A 14,054-nucleotide genomic window follows, 5' to 3' on the forward strand; every position below is an offset into this window, starting at 1 on the left:
AAAATACAAAAAAAAAAATCAGCTGAGCAGGTGGCGCGTGCCTGTAATCCCAGCTACTCAGGAGGCTGAGGCAGGAGAATTGCCTGAACCCAGGAGGCGGAGGTTGCGGTGAGCCGAGATCGCGCCATTGCACTCCAGCCTGGGTAACAAGAGTGAAACTCCGTCTCAAAAAAAAAAAAAAAAAAAAGACAAAAAAATTGGCCAGGCCCAGTGGCTCATGCCTGTAATCCCAGTACCTTGGGAGTCTGTGGCAGGAGGATCACTTGAGCCCAGGAGTTTGAGACGAACTTGGGCAACATAGGGAGACACCATCTCTACAAAAATAAATAACTTACCTGGGTATGGCGGTGGGCTCCTGCAGTCCGGCTACTTGGGAGGCTGAGGCCAGAGGATTGCTTGAGCTGGGGAGGTCAAGACTGCAGTGAGCCGAGATCAGCCACTGCACTCCAGCCTGGGCGAGAGACCAAAATCCTGTCTCAAAAGGAAGAAGAAACACCAGCAAACAGTGCCGGCCCCGCGCCTCACATGGACAGCTTTGCGTGGCCGGCCTGCTGCTGCTCTGTGAGCCGGCTCACGCGGAGTTTGTGGGCCTTGAGTGAGGCTGCGGGGTTTGAGGACAGAGTCTAGGGATGAGGTCCAGCCTCGAAATCGGCCTCAAGGAGCTCAGCGGGTCCGGAATGGGCTTAGGAGGGCGGAGGAGGGCGATCAGCAGGGCGGCCGGCGTCTCCCTTCCCTGCACCCTTGGTACTGGGATCATTTGCTCGAATTATACATGGGTTGTTTTTATTTTTATTTTTTAAAGTAACTTGAGCACCTCAAAACAAAGCCGGAGCACACGGGAGGGTTTTCTTGGGCCAGGGCTGCCTATTCCCAGCCAGGGGTTCGGGCCCTTCCCCAGGTTACCTCAACAGAAGAGCCACGTGCGATGGAAGGAGACGGGTCTTCAGAAAACGAAGTTCCAGGGACGCCAGCTCCCAACGGCGCTGGGAAGCCGCCGCGAACGCTCACGGCTTTTTCTGCTCTCTCCTCTTACCTTCCTCCCTTCCCCCCACCTCTCTTCCCCTCTCCGCTTCTTTCATCTTCAGGCTGAAAGTTGGATTCTCTGAGGCCTCCCTTCCCCACTTCCTACCCGTTCACCAACTGGAGAGACCAGAAAGGCAGGGAGAGCCGCGTTCCGGGGCAGCCCCTCCGGAGGGGCTGGAGTGCAGCACTCAAGCTCAGCTCCCTCCAGGTTCAAGCGATTCTCCTGCCTCTGACTCCCAGGTTGAAGCGATTCTCCTGCCTCTGTCTCACGAGCAGCTGGGACCACAGACTCCAGCCACCTCGATTGGCGAATTTTTTTGGGGGGTCAGAGTCTCCCATAGTCACCCGGGCTGGGGTGCAGCGGAGTGATCTCAGCTCACTGGAACCTCCACTTCCACCTCCCGGGTTCAAGCAATTCTCCTGCCTCAGCCTCCAAGTAGCTGGAATTATAGGCGCGTGCCACCGTGCCCGGGCCACCGTGCCCGGCTACTGTTTGCAGTTTTAGTAAGATGGGGTTTCACTGTGTTAGCCAGGATGGTCTCCTCACCCTGTGACCCGCCCACCTCGGCCTCCCAAGGTGTTGGGATTACAGGCATGAGCCACCACGCCCGGCCCCATTCTTTTTTTCAGTGATAGAATATTCTTCCAGGTCCCGCGTAATCATCTTTGCCTTCACTTCTGTTTTGTCTGATGTTAATGTCAGTGTACCTGCTTATGTGCTGCTTTTCTGGGTCATCTTGTTTTGGGTGTGCCTGGTCACGTGGCCATTCAGACTGCACAAAGTGGCTCACACCTGTAATCCCAGGGCTTTGGGAGGCCGAAGCAGGTGGATCACTTGAGGCCAAGAGTTCAAGACCAGCCTGGCCAACGTAGCGAAACCCCGTCACTACTAAAAACACAAAAATCAGCTGGGTGTGATGGTGCACACCTGTAATCCTGCTGGGTCTGTCCCACAGACCCTAGCCGACCGACACATGAAATGGGTACTCAGACACAGACGTGCAGTGTAAGAGCCGCTAGCTGACTGCCTGGTTCTAGTGGCCCGGGAGCAGCCCCGAGAAGCTGGAGCTGCTTGATTTTATTCCGCCCAGTCACGAGGCTGAAAACCTGGAGCCCATACCACCTGTGGGTAATTAACATTTCGTGTTCCCCTTTCAGGGAGCAGCAGGCACACATGCAGATGATCAAAGTTCAGTCAACATAAGCAGACAAGCCTGTTTAAGATAAATGCCCCGACACTGCCTTGTACCCACGACTGGCCCCCTGCCTCAAGGTTATAGAACAGCCGCCTCCAGCTATTCTCCCCGGCTCTGCAAAACTTTCCGACGTTTCAGAAGGTTTGCATCCTTTCCATGTGGTTTTCTGACAGATACCCCACATAATCCCAGCTGCTCGGGAGGCTGGAGCAGGGAGGCCGACGGTACAGTTAGCCAAGTTCGCGCCACGGCGCTCCAGCCTGGGCGAGGAAGCTAAACTCCGTCTCAAAAACGCATACATAAATGGATAAACAGTCATGTGATGCTTCAGGCCATTTGACCTCCTGTCTCCCCACTTAGTAAAATACCTGTGATTTTGTTCAAACAGCCACCAATCCCACCCTAGCCCTTGGGCTTCAGGGACAGCAGGGCTGACCCCAGCTCCCAGCATGGATGGAGTCGGTTTAAACCAGTCAGCATGGCTCGGAGATTGGTTCAGGTGTGGGCCTGTCACCCACGCTGGGCCAATCGTATGTAAGAAGCTGTTTATTGTCGCTTCTGGGATGGAAGCTTCTCTTCTCTGCCAGCTGGTTGGCTGGACGAAGACACTCCTGAGCCGGGCGCGGTGGCTCACGCCTGGAGGCCGAGGCGGGTGGATCACGAGGTCAAGAGATCGAGACCATCCTGGTCAACATGGTGAAACCCCGTCTCTACTAAAAATACAAAAAATGAGCTGGGCATGGCGGTGCCTGCCTGTAATCCCAGCTACTCGGGAGGCTGAGGCAGGAGAATTGCCTGAACCCAGGAGGCGGAGGTTGCGGTGAGCCGCGATCGCGCCATTGCACTCCAGCCTGGGTAACAAGAGCGAAACTCCGTCTCAAAAAAAAAAAAAAAAAAAAAGACGCTCCTCGCCCTACTGGTGAAAGCTCTGCTCCTGACGTGCGGGAACCATGCAGCAAATGGCCTTGAAAGCTGCTGGCAGCCACCTTGTGACCATGAGGCAAGTCAGTCTCGGCCAGAGCAGACGACATAAAGAGCATGAGGAGAGGGAGAAGAGCTGCACCTTTGCTGTGTATTGGCTGCGACACGCTGCCGCCTCTCTGGAGATCGCGCGCATTAAACTTTTCCTGGCATCTTCTTCTGTGTGCTCTGCTGGCTTTGGGCCTGAGTTTTACTTCCTGGATGTACTGTGTGTGCCTCTGTTTTGTTCCTGGGTTTGTAGACTCTTGGGTATCTGCTCTTTTTTTTTTTTTTTTTTTTTTTTTTTGAGACGAAGCCCCGCTCTGTTGCCCAGGCTGTGTGCAGTGACTCGATCTTGCCTCACGGCAACCTCTGCCTCCCAGGTTCAAGCGATTCTCCTGCCTCAGCCTCCCAAGCATCTGGGATTACTGGTGCCTGCCATCACACCCAGCTACCGGCTAATGTTTGTATTTTTAGTAGAAACGGGGTTTCATCACGTTAGCCAGGCTGGTCTCGAACCCCTGACCTCAAATGATCGACCCGCCTCCGCCTCCCAAAGTGCTGGAATAACAGGTGTGAGCCAGCACACCTGGCTAATTTTGGGGATTTTTGGTTTGTGTGTGTGTGTGTGTGTGTGTGTGTGTGTTTGAGACAGAGTCTTGCTCTGTCACTCAGGCTGGAGTACAGTGGCTCACTGCAACCTCTGCCTCTTGGGTTCAAGTGACTCTCCTGCCTCAGCCTCCCGAGTAGCTGGGATTACCGGTGCCCACCACCATGCCCAGCTAATTTTTGTTTTTTATTTTTAGTAGAGACGGGGTGTCACCGTGTTGACCAGGACGGTCTCAATCTCTTGACCTCGTGATCCACCCGCCTCGGCCTCCCAAAGTGCTGGGATTGCAGGCGTGAGCCACCGCGTCCGGCCCGAATCGCGCCTCTCACGTCTCGGACGAAACTGTGCCTTCGTGACTCCGGTTTCGGTGGCTTTGTCGTCCTTTGCTTCCTTCTTCTGTTGCTTTGTTTGTGACTCTGCTCGATCCTCCGGTGGCCTGGAAAAGCCAGAACGTCCTGAGTCCTGTGTGAGCTCCAGAGACTTCGGGGAAGCCCTGGGGTGGGGTGCACGGGGCGGCGGAGCCAGGAAGGAGGCGCGCGGGACGCCTCGCCCCTGACCCTCCGCCCCTGTCAGCGGCCACCAGGCCGTGGCTCCACCTCACCTGCCACTCAGGCCACACCACACCCTCACCCGCTGCGCCTCCTCCTCGAAGCCCAGGAAGTCTCCAGGAGACACAGGCTCTACCTTCTGCCCCGCCCCCAGCCCCACCCGCGACGTGGGTGTGCAGTCGCTCTGTGCATCCTGGTGCTGTCCCCGCCCGTCGGCCCCCTGCTCTTCCTTCCTCCTGCCCTCTGGCCCCTCCTGTCTGCCCTGGCACATCCAGGGGCAGTTTGCTCCCTCCAGGGACCTCCCCTCTCTGTGACATTATCTGTTTTTACAAACCACAGGCATCTAAGCCGGGCACAGTGGCTCACGCCTGTCATCCCAGCACTTTGGGAGGCCGAGGTGGGTGGATCACTTGAGATCAGGAGTTCAAGACCAGCCTGGCCAACATGACGAAACCCCATCTCTACTAAAAACACAAAAAATTAGCTGGCACGGTGGTGCGAGCCTGTAATCCCGGCTACTGGGGAGGCTGAGGCAGGAGAATTCTCTGAACCCAGGAGGTAGAGGTTGCAGTGAGCCGAGATCGTGTCACTGCACTCCAGCCTGGGCGACAGAGTGAGACTGTCTCAAAAAAACCCAGACTACAGGCATTGGCTGTGTCCCCACTTGGGCGCCGGGCGGGGGGGGGGCAGGGCTGGGTGTGTCTTCTCTGACTGTGTCCCTGTGGCCACCAGACCTGTTCTTCCTCTGTGCCGGCCTGCTGAGGACACCCCGTTATGGAGGATGGATGAACAAATGATTGAACAAATGAATGAGTGTGTGAGCAGGCGAGTGAGGAGGAGAAAGAAGCAGGCAGAGGCTCTGGGGTGGGTGGTCCACGGCCTGTCCCTCCCTGAGTGGCCTCTGGGTGGCAGCCGTCGGCTGAGGAGGGCTTGGGGCTGGAAAGGGGCTGGGAAGGGGCCCCCAGCCGGGGTAAGGAGGGTGGTGGGGCCCAGTGCAGCCTGGACAGATGGGTGCTGCCCAGCAGGACTGGGTGGGGGCTCCTTTATGCCTGGCCAGCCCTGGGTGAGGCCTCGGCCGTCCAGGGTGAGGCAGGATTAGGGTGATCAGGCTCGGCTTGGGAGGTGGCCTGTCCGAGCCGAGAGCCCTCCCCACCCCACCCCACCCCGGCCTGCTGTGGGTGGCCTTTTCCAGTTTGCTTGGGATGTGGGTGGTGAACACACCGCACCGCAGGCCTGGGGCCCAGACCCAGCCAGGCCGCCGCCGGCAGAGGAGCCCACAGAGCTTCAGTGGGAGGGCGGGCCAGGCCCAGGCAAGACTAGAACTCCAGCTTTGGGTTTTTGGGGACTTGGCCAGCCCTGGGGCCAGGGGTGGGATCAGGTTCCCACAGGCCAGAGGGCCCCACACGGTCACCACCATCACTGTCACTCGGTGCTGGGCAGGCAGTCCGTGGACTCCACTTGGCACTGGGCCGATGGGTGAATCCAGAGTGAGATCAAGGGCCCCGTCTGCCCTGTGGGGAGGGCACAGCAGGGGCAGGTGACTCGGGATGGCTGCAGGGTGATGTCTGCTTGAGCCTGGAAGGACAGGCAGACCACAGAGGATGGAGCCACAGCGCCTGCCACAGTGTCCAATCCCACACTGGAGACAGAGGGCCGGGCTGGTGCCTAGACCGGGGGCCCATCTGTCCAGCCACGAGTGTCTATCTGTCTGGGTTCCTGGTCGGGGAATGGGGAGTCTGCAGAAGGGGAGACCCCAGCAGCTTCAAGTGTGGAGGGGAGGTTCTGGCTGCCTGAAGTGAGTTACTTTGGGGGGTGATTGTGGGGCTTGGTTGGGACTTGGCAGAGCTCAGGGGTGGGCACTGCAGGGTGTGGAGGAGGCAGAGGGTGAGAAGGGGACGAAGGGTGTGGAGGGGGCGGAGGGTGGGAGGGGGCGGAGGGTGTGGAGGGGGCGGAGGGTGTGGAGGGGGCGGAGGGTGGGAGGGGGCGGAGGGTGTGGAGGGGGCGGAGGGTGGGAGGGGGCGGAGGGTGGGAGAAGGCCTGGCTAAGTTTCCTGCAGGCCCTCAGGGTCTCTGCACCCCCTTCAGCTTGCAGTCCACCCGCCCTGCGCTGTGACCGTGGTGGGTGGTCTGTCCTCAGGGCACAAACCGGGCCTGGCTCTATTTTCCAGGGACGACTCCAGCCCGGTGATCAGGAAGCTCCGGGGCTGCCTTTATCCCAGCGCCCAACCCCATGAGCCCCTAGTGAGGGAGCTGGTCCCCAGTCACCACTGCCTGCAGCCCAGGAACAACACAGAGGCCACAGCGGCGATGGGGTCTGAGGAGGACCCACCTCCCACAGCTGCAGCTCGGCCTCAGCCCCTGCGGCCCACTGTCCCCTCCTGAAGGCTCAGGACCTCTCCTGTTGGAGTCCCCTGTGTGATGCACATGCCACACTCACCCTGCTGGGAATGCTCACTGCTTCCCAAGGGGTTGAGCTTTACTGGCCCCTCCTCGCAGTCCCGTCGGGGAGAATCTGGGGCTTCCCCTGTGGGACCAGGCACCCAGAAAGGCAGCTCTGTCCCTACTGAGTCACCCTCACCCGCCTGCAGGTGAGAGGGCATCTTCCTAGCCTTTCCTCCAGCCAGGAGTCGGGCTGGGGCCTGGGAGCCCCCTAGATGCACCCCTGCTTTCTGGCAAGGAGCTCCCCAGCCTGTGTCCACACGTGGCCCATCAGTGCAGGCTCTGAGGTGCCTGAAGACCCCACTTCCCCTTCCTCCTGCCAAGCAGGCCCTGACTTCTCATTCACACTGGCTGAGCCACAGAGGGTGTGTGACCTGGCGGAGCTGGTCTTGGGCAACTGGGGGCTTTGGTTTAAGGGCTGGTGGAGTAGGAGATCTCCTTCCTTCCAGGGGTGTGAGTGGCAGGAGGTGCAGACGACAGGATGGTGGCCTTGCCTGAGCTGAAGCCAACACAGCAGTGGGCGGAGCACGGGGAACCCGGAGAGGGAGCCAGGCCCTGAGCAGTCTGCTCCCAAGGGTGCTCCCCACATCATCCAGGGGTGGGATTCGTTTGTCTTTCCAGTACATTTCAGTTGGGTTCCCAGTGACTTACAGCCAGTAACATCTCAACTGATATTTGGGATTTTGAAGCCCTGAATTGCTGGTGACAGCAAGAAGGTTGGCACACTCTGGGCAGGGCAGGGGCTGTGTGCTGAATGCGCTCCAGGGGGACAAGCTGCCTTCCTGCTGAGCCAGGCTGGGAAGAACACGCCCCAGGCCCATCTCCATGTCCCGTGGGCCAGCACCGTGTGGCTCACTCCAGGGAAGACAGCAAGGTGGCTCCGTCTCCGCTGTGTGGCCACTGCTCTGTTGAGTTTATGGCCATCCATGGCATCTGCCAGGGTCCATCTGGTTTTTGTGGGAATCATGCCCATGAATTTAACAGGGGTAGGATGGGCACTGTCACCTTGTCTTTCTCGGCTCACCGCAACCTCCGCCTCCTGGATTCAAATGATTCTCCTGCCTCAGCCTCCAGAGTAGCTGGGATTACAGGCATGTGGTACCACACCTGGCTAATTTTTCTATTTTTAGTAGAGACGAAGTTTCACCATGTTGGCCAGACTGGTCTCAAACTCCTGACCTTGTGATCCACCCGCCTCGGCCTCCCAAAGTGCCAGGATTATAGGCATGAGCCACTGTCCTTGGCCTAGTTTTGTATTTTTAATAGAGATGGGGTTTCTTCCCGTTGGCCAGGCTGGTCTTGAACTCCTAACCTTGGGTGATCCGTCCGCTTCAGCCTCCCAGAGTGCTGGGATTACAGGCTGAGCCACTGCGCCTGGCATGATCCCCTTTACAGGCCCTCGCTCTAAATACAGTCCCATTCTCAGGAAATGGGGGCCAGGACTTTAGTAAACACATTCTGAGCAGACAAGCTCACGCCACGTTTGGGTTTTCGGATCTCACCGGAGGCCGTGAAGTGCTTCTGGCTACCCTGAGCATGTTTGTCACCTACAGTCTCACTGACACCCCTGCACCTCTCAAACGCGGGAGACAAGGCTTGGCGGTGAGTCCCTGTCCACTTGGGCTCAAGCCAGGCCATCCCAGGGGAGCCCTACAGCCGCAGCCGCCACCACCCCACGCCCAGGACGGAAGTTGGTGTAGAAACACCCGCCACTCTGGTCGGGGAAGCACTGAGGACGAGAGCATCATGCAGGACGGGCGCGGGGTGGGAGGCCCGGGGCAGGCAGCCCAGTGGCACTCCTGGCTCTGGACGGTCCTGGAGGCCCTCAAGGCCCCTCACCTTTCCCTAGGATCCAGCTCCAGGGGGCCTGAGGGTTTCCCTGAGCGAGGCACCTCCAGAGCCCTGGGTGCCCCATCTGTGAAACGGGGAGGGGAGCCCAGACTTCCACAGAGACCACACACACCACACACACACACACACACACCACACACACACACACACACACACACCACACACACACACACACACCACACCACACACACACACTCCCCCCACACACACCACACACACACACACACACACACACCACATACACCACACACCACAAACACACACACACACACACACACCACACACACACACACCACACACCAACACCACATACACCACACACCACAAACACACACACACACCACACCACACACACACACACACACACCACACACACCACACACCAACACCACATACACCACACACCACAAACACACACACACACCACACCACACACACACACCACACACACACACCACACACACACCACACACCAACACCACATACACCACACACCACAAACACACACACACACCACACCACACACACACACCACACCACACACACACACCACACCACACACACACACCACACACACACCACACACACACCACACACACACCACACACCCCACACACACACCCCACACACACATCACACACACCCCACAGACGACACACGACACACACAACACACAAAACACACGACACACATGAAACACAATACACATACATCACACACAACACACATGACATACACACCACACATGACATACATTTACACACACATAGCACACACAGAGACAACACACACACAAACACAACACATGACATACACGACAGACACACAACACGAGACACAAACATGGCACACACCACATGCACAACACACATGACATATGCAGGCACACACATGACAGAAGCAGGGACAGAGTTTGGGTCCAGAGCCACACCCTCAGCAGATTCCTGGTGGGGCACACTCAGACCCCAGGCTCTGCAGGCAGCTCCACAGCACACAGGCTCTTGTTACCTCTGGAGGCCGGGACCCCCAGCCTCACTCTGCACCTTTAGCCCCCCTGCCCCAGCCCCAAGATTCAGGCCCATGGCAGTCCCTCAGGCCAAAGGACTCGCTAAGGTTGGCCCAACTTTCCACAAACCATCAGCTCACAGAGACACACACATAGATGGACACAGAAACACAGATGCATCTAGAGACACACAGACAGGCACAGACAGACACACACACAGAGACAGAGACATAAATAGGCACACACGGACACAGATAGAGACACACACAGGCGTACACAGACCCACACAGAGACACATAGACACACATACGGACAGACACAGAGACACACATAGAGGGACATAAACACACAGGCACACAGACACAGGCACACACAGATGCACATAGAGATACACAGGCACATGCAGACACACACAGATGCATATAGAGACAGAGACAGGCACAGGCACACACAGAGAGACAGAGACATACACAGGCACACACACACAGATCGATATAGAAACACACAGACACACACACAGATGCATGTAGAGACACACAGGCACAGACAGACACACACAGAGAGACAGAGACATACACAGGCACACACAGACGCAGACAGAGACACACATAGGCGTACACAGACCCACACAGAGACACAGAAACACATGCAGACACACATAGGGACAGACACAGAGACACAAACACACACACAGAGACACAGGCACACACAGATGCACATGAAGACACACACATAGAGACACACAGACCACACAGATGCACACAGAGACAGAGACACACAGACATACAAAAACACATATAGACACACAAAGGCTCACATAGAGATATTCACAGACACACGCACAAACACAGGCACACACAGACACACATCGACCCGCACAGACACACACAGACGCACACATACACACACAGACATACATATTCTCTGCCAGAACAAGTTCCCGTCTCCAGACGTGGCGAGGTATGAGCAGCAGGTATAGGGTGACAGTCTCTCCCCAGCCCAAGGTCCAGATGCTGGGTCAGGTCAGGTGCCCAGGGGCTGGTGGTGCCACTGAAGAGCCCAGCAGGGAGGGAGTTTCCCCAGAGGTGGCTTTAGATTTCTGCCTCTGGTCAACAGAACCGGCTGTGGCTGAGGGAGCAGGGTTTGTCCAGTGGGTGCCTCCCAGCAGGGTGGGTAGATGCTGTCTCCGGAGCAACGGAGCTGCCCAAAGGCCTGCCTGTGGCTAGAACTGGCTACTCCATCACCCCACCTTCCATCAAAGAGTGACCTGGTGCTCTTTTTTCTCTTCACTTAAAAAAAATATACTAGGAAAGTAACACACGCACATATTTAAAAACAAAATAGGGCCGGGTGCGGTGGCTCACGCCTGCAATCCCAGCATGTTGGGAAGCTGAGGTGGGCGGATCACCTGCAGTCGGGAGTCTGAGACCAGCCTAACCAACGTGGAGAAACCTGGTCTCTAAAAAAAATAAAAGAAAGAAAAAGAAAGAACAGAGAAAACAGGGCTGGACACAGTGGCTCATGCCTGTCATCTCAACACTTTGGGAGGCTGAGACAGGAGGATCACTTGAGACCGGGCGGTCGAGACCAGCCTGGGCAGCCTAGTAAGAACTTGTCTCAAAGAAAAAAAGAAATTCTACACAAAATTCCAAAACACAGAAAAAGAGGGAACTCTTTCCAGCTCATTTTAGGAGAACAGCGCTACCCTGCTACCAAAACCAGACCCTTTCCTTATTACAAGAAAAAAATTGCATAAATATCCTGAATGAACATAGGTACAAAAATATTAATAAAATGTTAGAAAATCAAATCTAGATACATATATATATATACACGTATATAAATACATAATGACCAAGTGAGATGTATCTCAGAAATCTAAGGTTGGTATAACTTTTGTAAATCAATGTATTCAACCACAGCAATAGACTAAGAAAAAAAATTATAAGATCATCTCATTAAAAGAGAAATAGGCTGGGAGAGGTGGCTCATGCCTGTGATCCCAGCACTCTGGGAGGCTGACGCAGGTAGATCACGAGGTCAGGAGTTCAAGACCAGCCTGGCCCATATGGTGGAACCCCGTGTCTCTACTAAAATTACAAAAATTAGCTGGGCATGGTTGTGCACATCTGTAATCCCAGCTACTTGGGAGGCTGAGGCAGGAGAATCGCTTGAACCCGGGAGGTGGAGGTTGCAGTGAGCCGAGATTGAGCCACTGCACTCCAGCCTGGGCGACACAGTGAGACTCCGTCTCAAAAAAATAAGTAAAAAATAAAAATAAAAATTTGATGAACTTCAACATCCATTTACGATAAAAACTCTCAGCAGCTAGGGGTTTATGGAAACACTTTCAAACTGATAAACGGCATCTGTGACAACCCTGGGAATAACATCATACCTAACGGCAAAAAAACACTGGATGCTTTTCCCCCCAAGACTGGAAACAACGCACTGATACCTGCCCTCACCACATGTGTGAAGCAGTGAACTGCTCAGGTCAGAGCCGGCACAGGGAGTTACAACAAATAAATAAAAGGCTTACAGATTGTAAAGAAAGAAAAGTTTTCTTTTTCTTTATAGGCTTCAGAGTCATCTTTATAGAAAACCCCAAAGAATTCACAAAAACAGAACACTAGCACTAATACATGCATTTAGCAAGGTCATAGGAAACCAAAAAAATCAATTGTATTTCTATAAACTAGCAAAGAACAATTGGAAACTAAAGTCTTTAAAAATTACAATGTTAAAACAGTGTGTGTGTGTGTTACATAATATATATACTTATTAAAGACAGGGCCTCACTCTGTCACCCAGACTGGAGTGCAGTGGCATAATCATGGCTCACAGCAACCTTGAACTCCTAGCCTCAAGCTATCCTGCCTCAGCCTCTCAAGTACCTGAGACTACAAGCATGCACCGCCAGCTGGCTTTTTTTGTTTTGTTTTGTTTTGTTTTTTTTGAGACAGAGTCTCTCACTGTGTCACAAGGATGGAGGGCAGTGGCCTGATCTCAGCTCACTGCAACCTCCGCTTCCCAGTTTCAAGCTATTTGCCTGCCTCAGCCTCCCGTGTAGCTGGGACTACAGGTGCGAGCCACCACGCCTGGGTACTTTTTGTATTTTTAGTAGACACAGGGTTTCATCATGTTGGCCAGGTTGGTCTCAATCTCCTGACTTGTGATCCACCCACCTCGGGCTCCCAGAGTGCTGAGATTACAGGCATGAACCACTGTGCCCAGCCCACCTGGCTAATTTTTTTTTTTTTTTCGGATATCTTAAAGAATTGTTGGGCCGGGTGCGGTGGCTCAAGCCTGTAATCCCAGCACTTTGGGAGGCCGAGGCGGGTGGATCACGAGGTCAAGAGATCAAGACCATCCTGGTCAACATGGTGAAACCCCGTCTCTACTAAAAAAAAAATACAAAAAATTAGCTGGGCATGGTGGCGCTTGCCTGTAATCCCAGCTACTCAGGAGGCTGAGGCAGGAGAATTGCCTGAACCCAGGAAGCGGAGGTTGCGGTGAGCCGAGATCACACCATTGCACTCTAGCCTGGGCAACAGGGTGAGACTGTGTCTTTAAAAAAAAAAAAGTTAGTAGAGATAGGGGTCTCACTTATGTTGCCCAGGCTGGTCTTGACCTCCTGGTCTCAAGTGATCCTCCTGCCTCAGCTTCCCAAAGAGCTGGGATTATAAGCATGAGCCACCACACCTGGCCAAAATTATCATTTATAATAGCTTTCAAAATCATAAAATATTAAGGGAAGACTCTAACAAGAAATGTACAAGATTTGCATCTGAAAACTAGAACACATTGCTGAAAGAAATTGAAGATGACCCAAATAAATTGAGAGCTATGCCATGTTCACGGATTGGAAGATTGAATGTTGTTGTTTGTTCTTTCCAAACTGATCTATAGAGTTAACTGAATCTCAATTGAAATCTTTTATTTATTCTTTATTTATTTATTTATTTATTTTTGAGACAGAGTCTTGCTCTGTTGCCCAGGTTGGAGTGCAGTGGCACCATCTCAGCTCACCACAACCTCCGCCTCCTGGGTTCAAGCAATTCTCCTGCCTCAGCCTCCCGAGTAGCTGGGATTACAGGCACCCACCACCACATCCAGCTAATTTTTTGTATTTTTAGTAGAGACGGGTTTTCACTGTGTTATTCAGGATGATCTGGATATCCAGACCTCATGAACCGCCCGCCTCAGCCTCCCGAAGTGCTGGGATTACAGGTATGAGCCACCGTGCCCAGCTTATTTATTTATTTTTGAGACAGAGTCTCCCTCTGTCACCCAGGCTAGAGTGCAGTGGTGCAATCTCTGCTCACTGCAACCTCTCATGTTGACCAGGCTGATCTTGAACTCCTGATCTCAAGTGATCTGCGTGCCTCAGCTTCCCAAGGTGCTGGGATTATAGGCATG

Source organism: Saimiri boliviensis, chromosome 17 (genome assembly GCF_048565385.1).
Source record: "Saimiri boliviensis isolate mSaiBol1 chromosome 17, mSaiBol1.pri, whole genome shotgun sequence".
NCBI classification, from domain to species: domain Eukaryota; kingdom Metazoa; phylum Chordata; class Mammalia; order Primates; family Cebidae; genus Saimiri; species Saimiri boliviensis.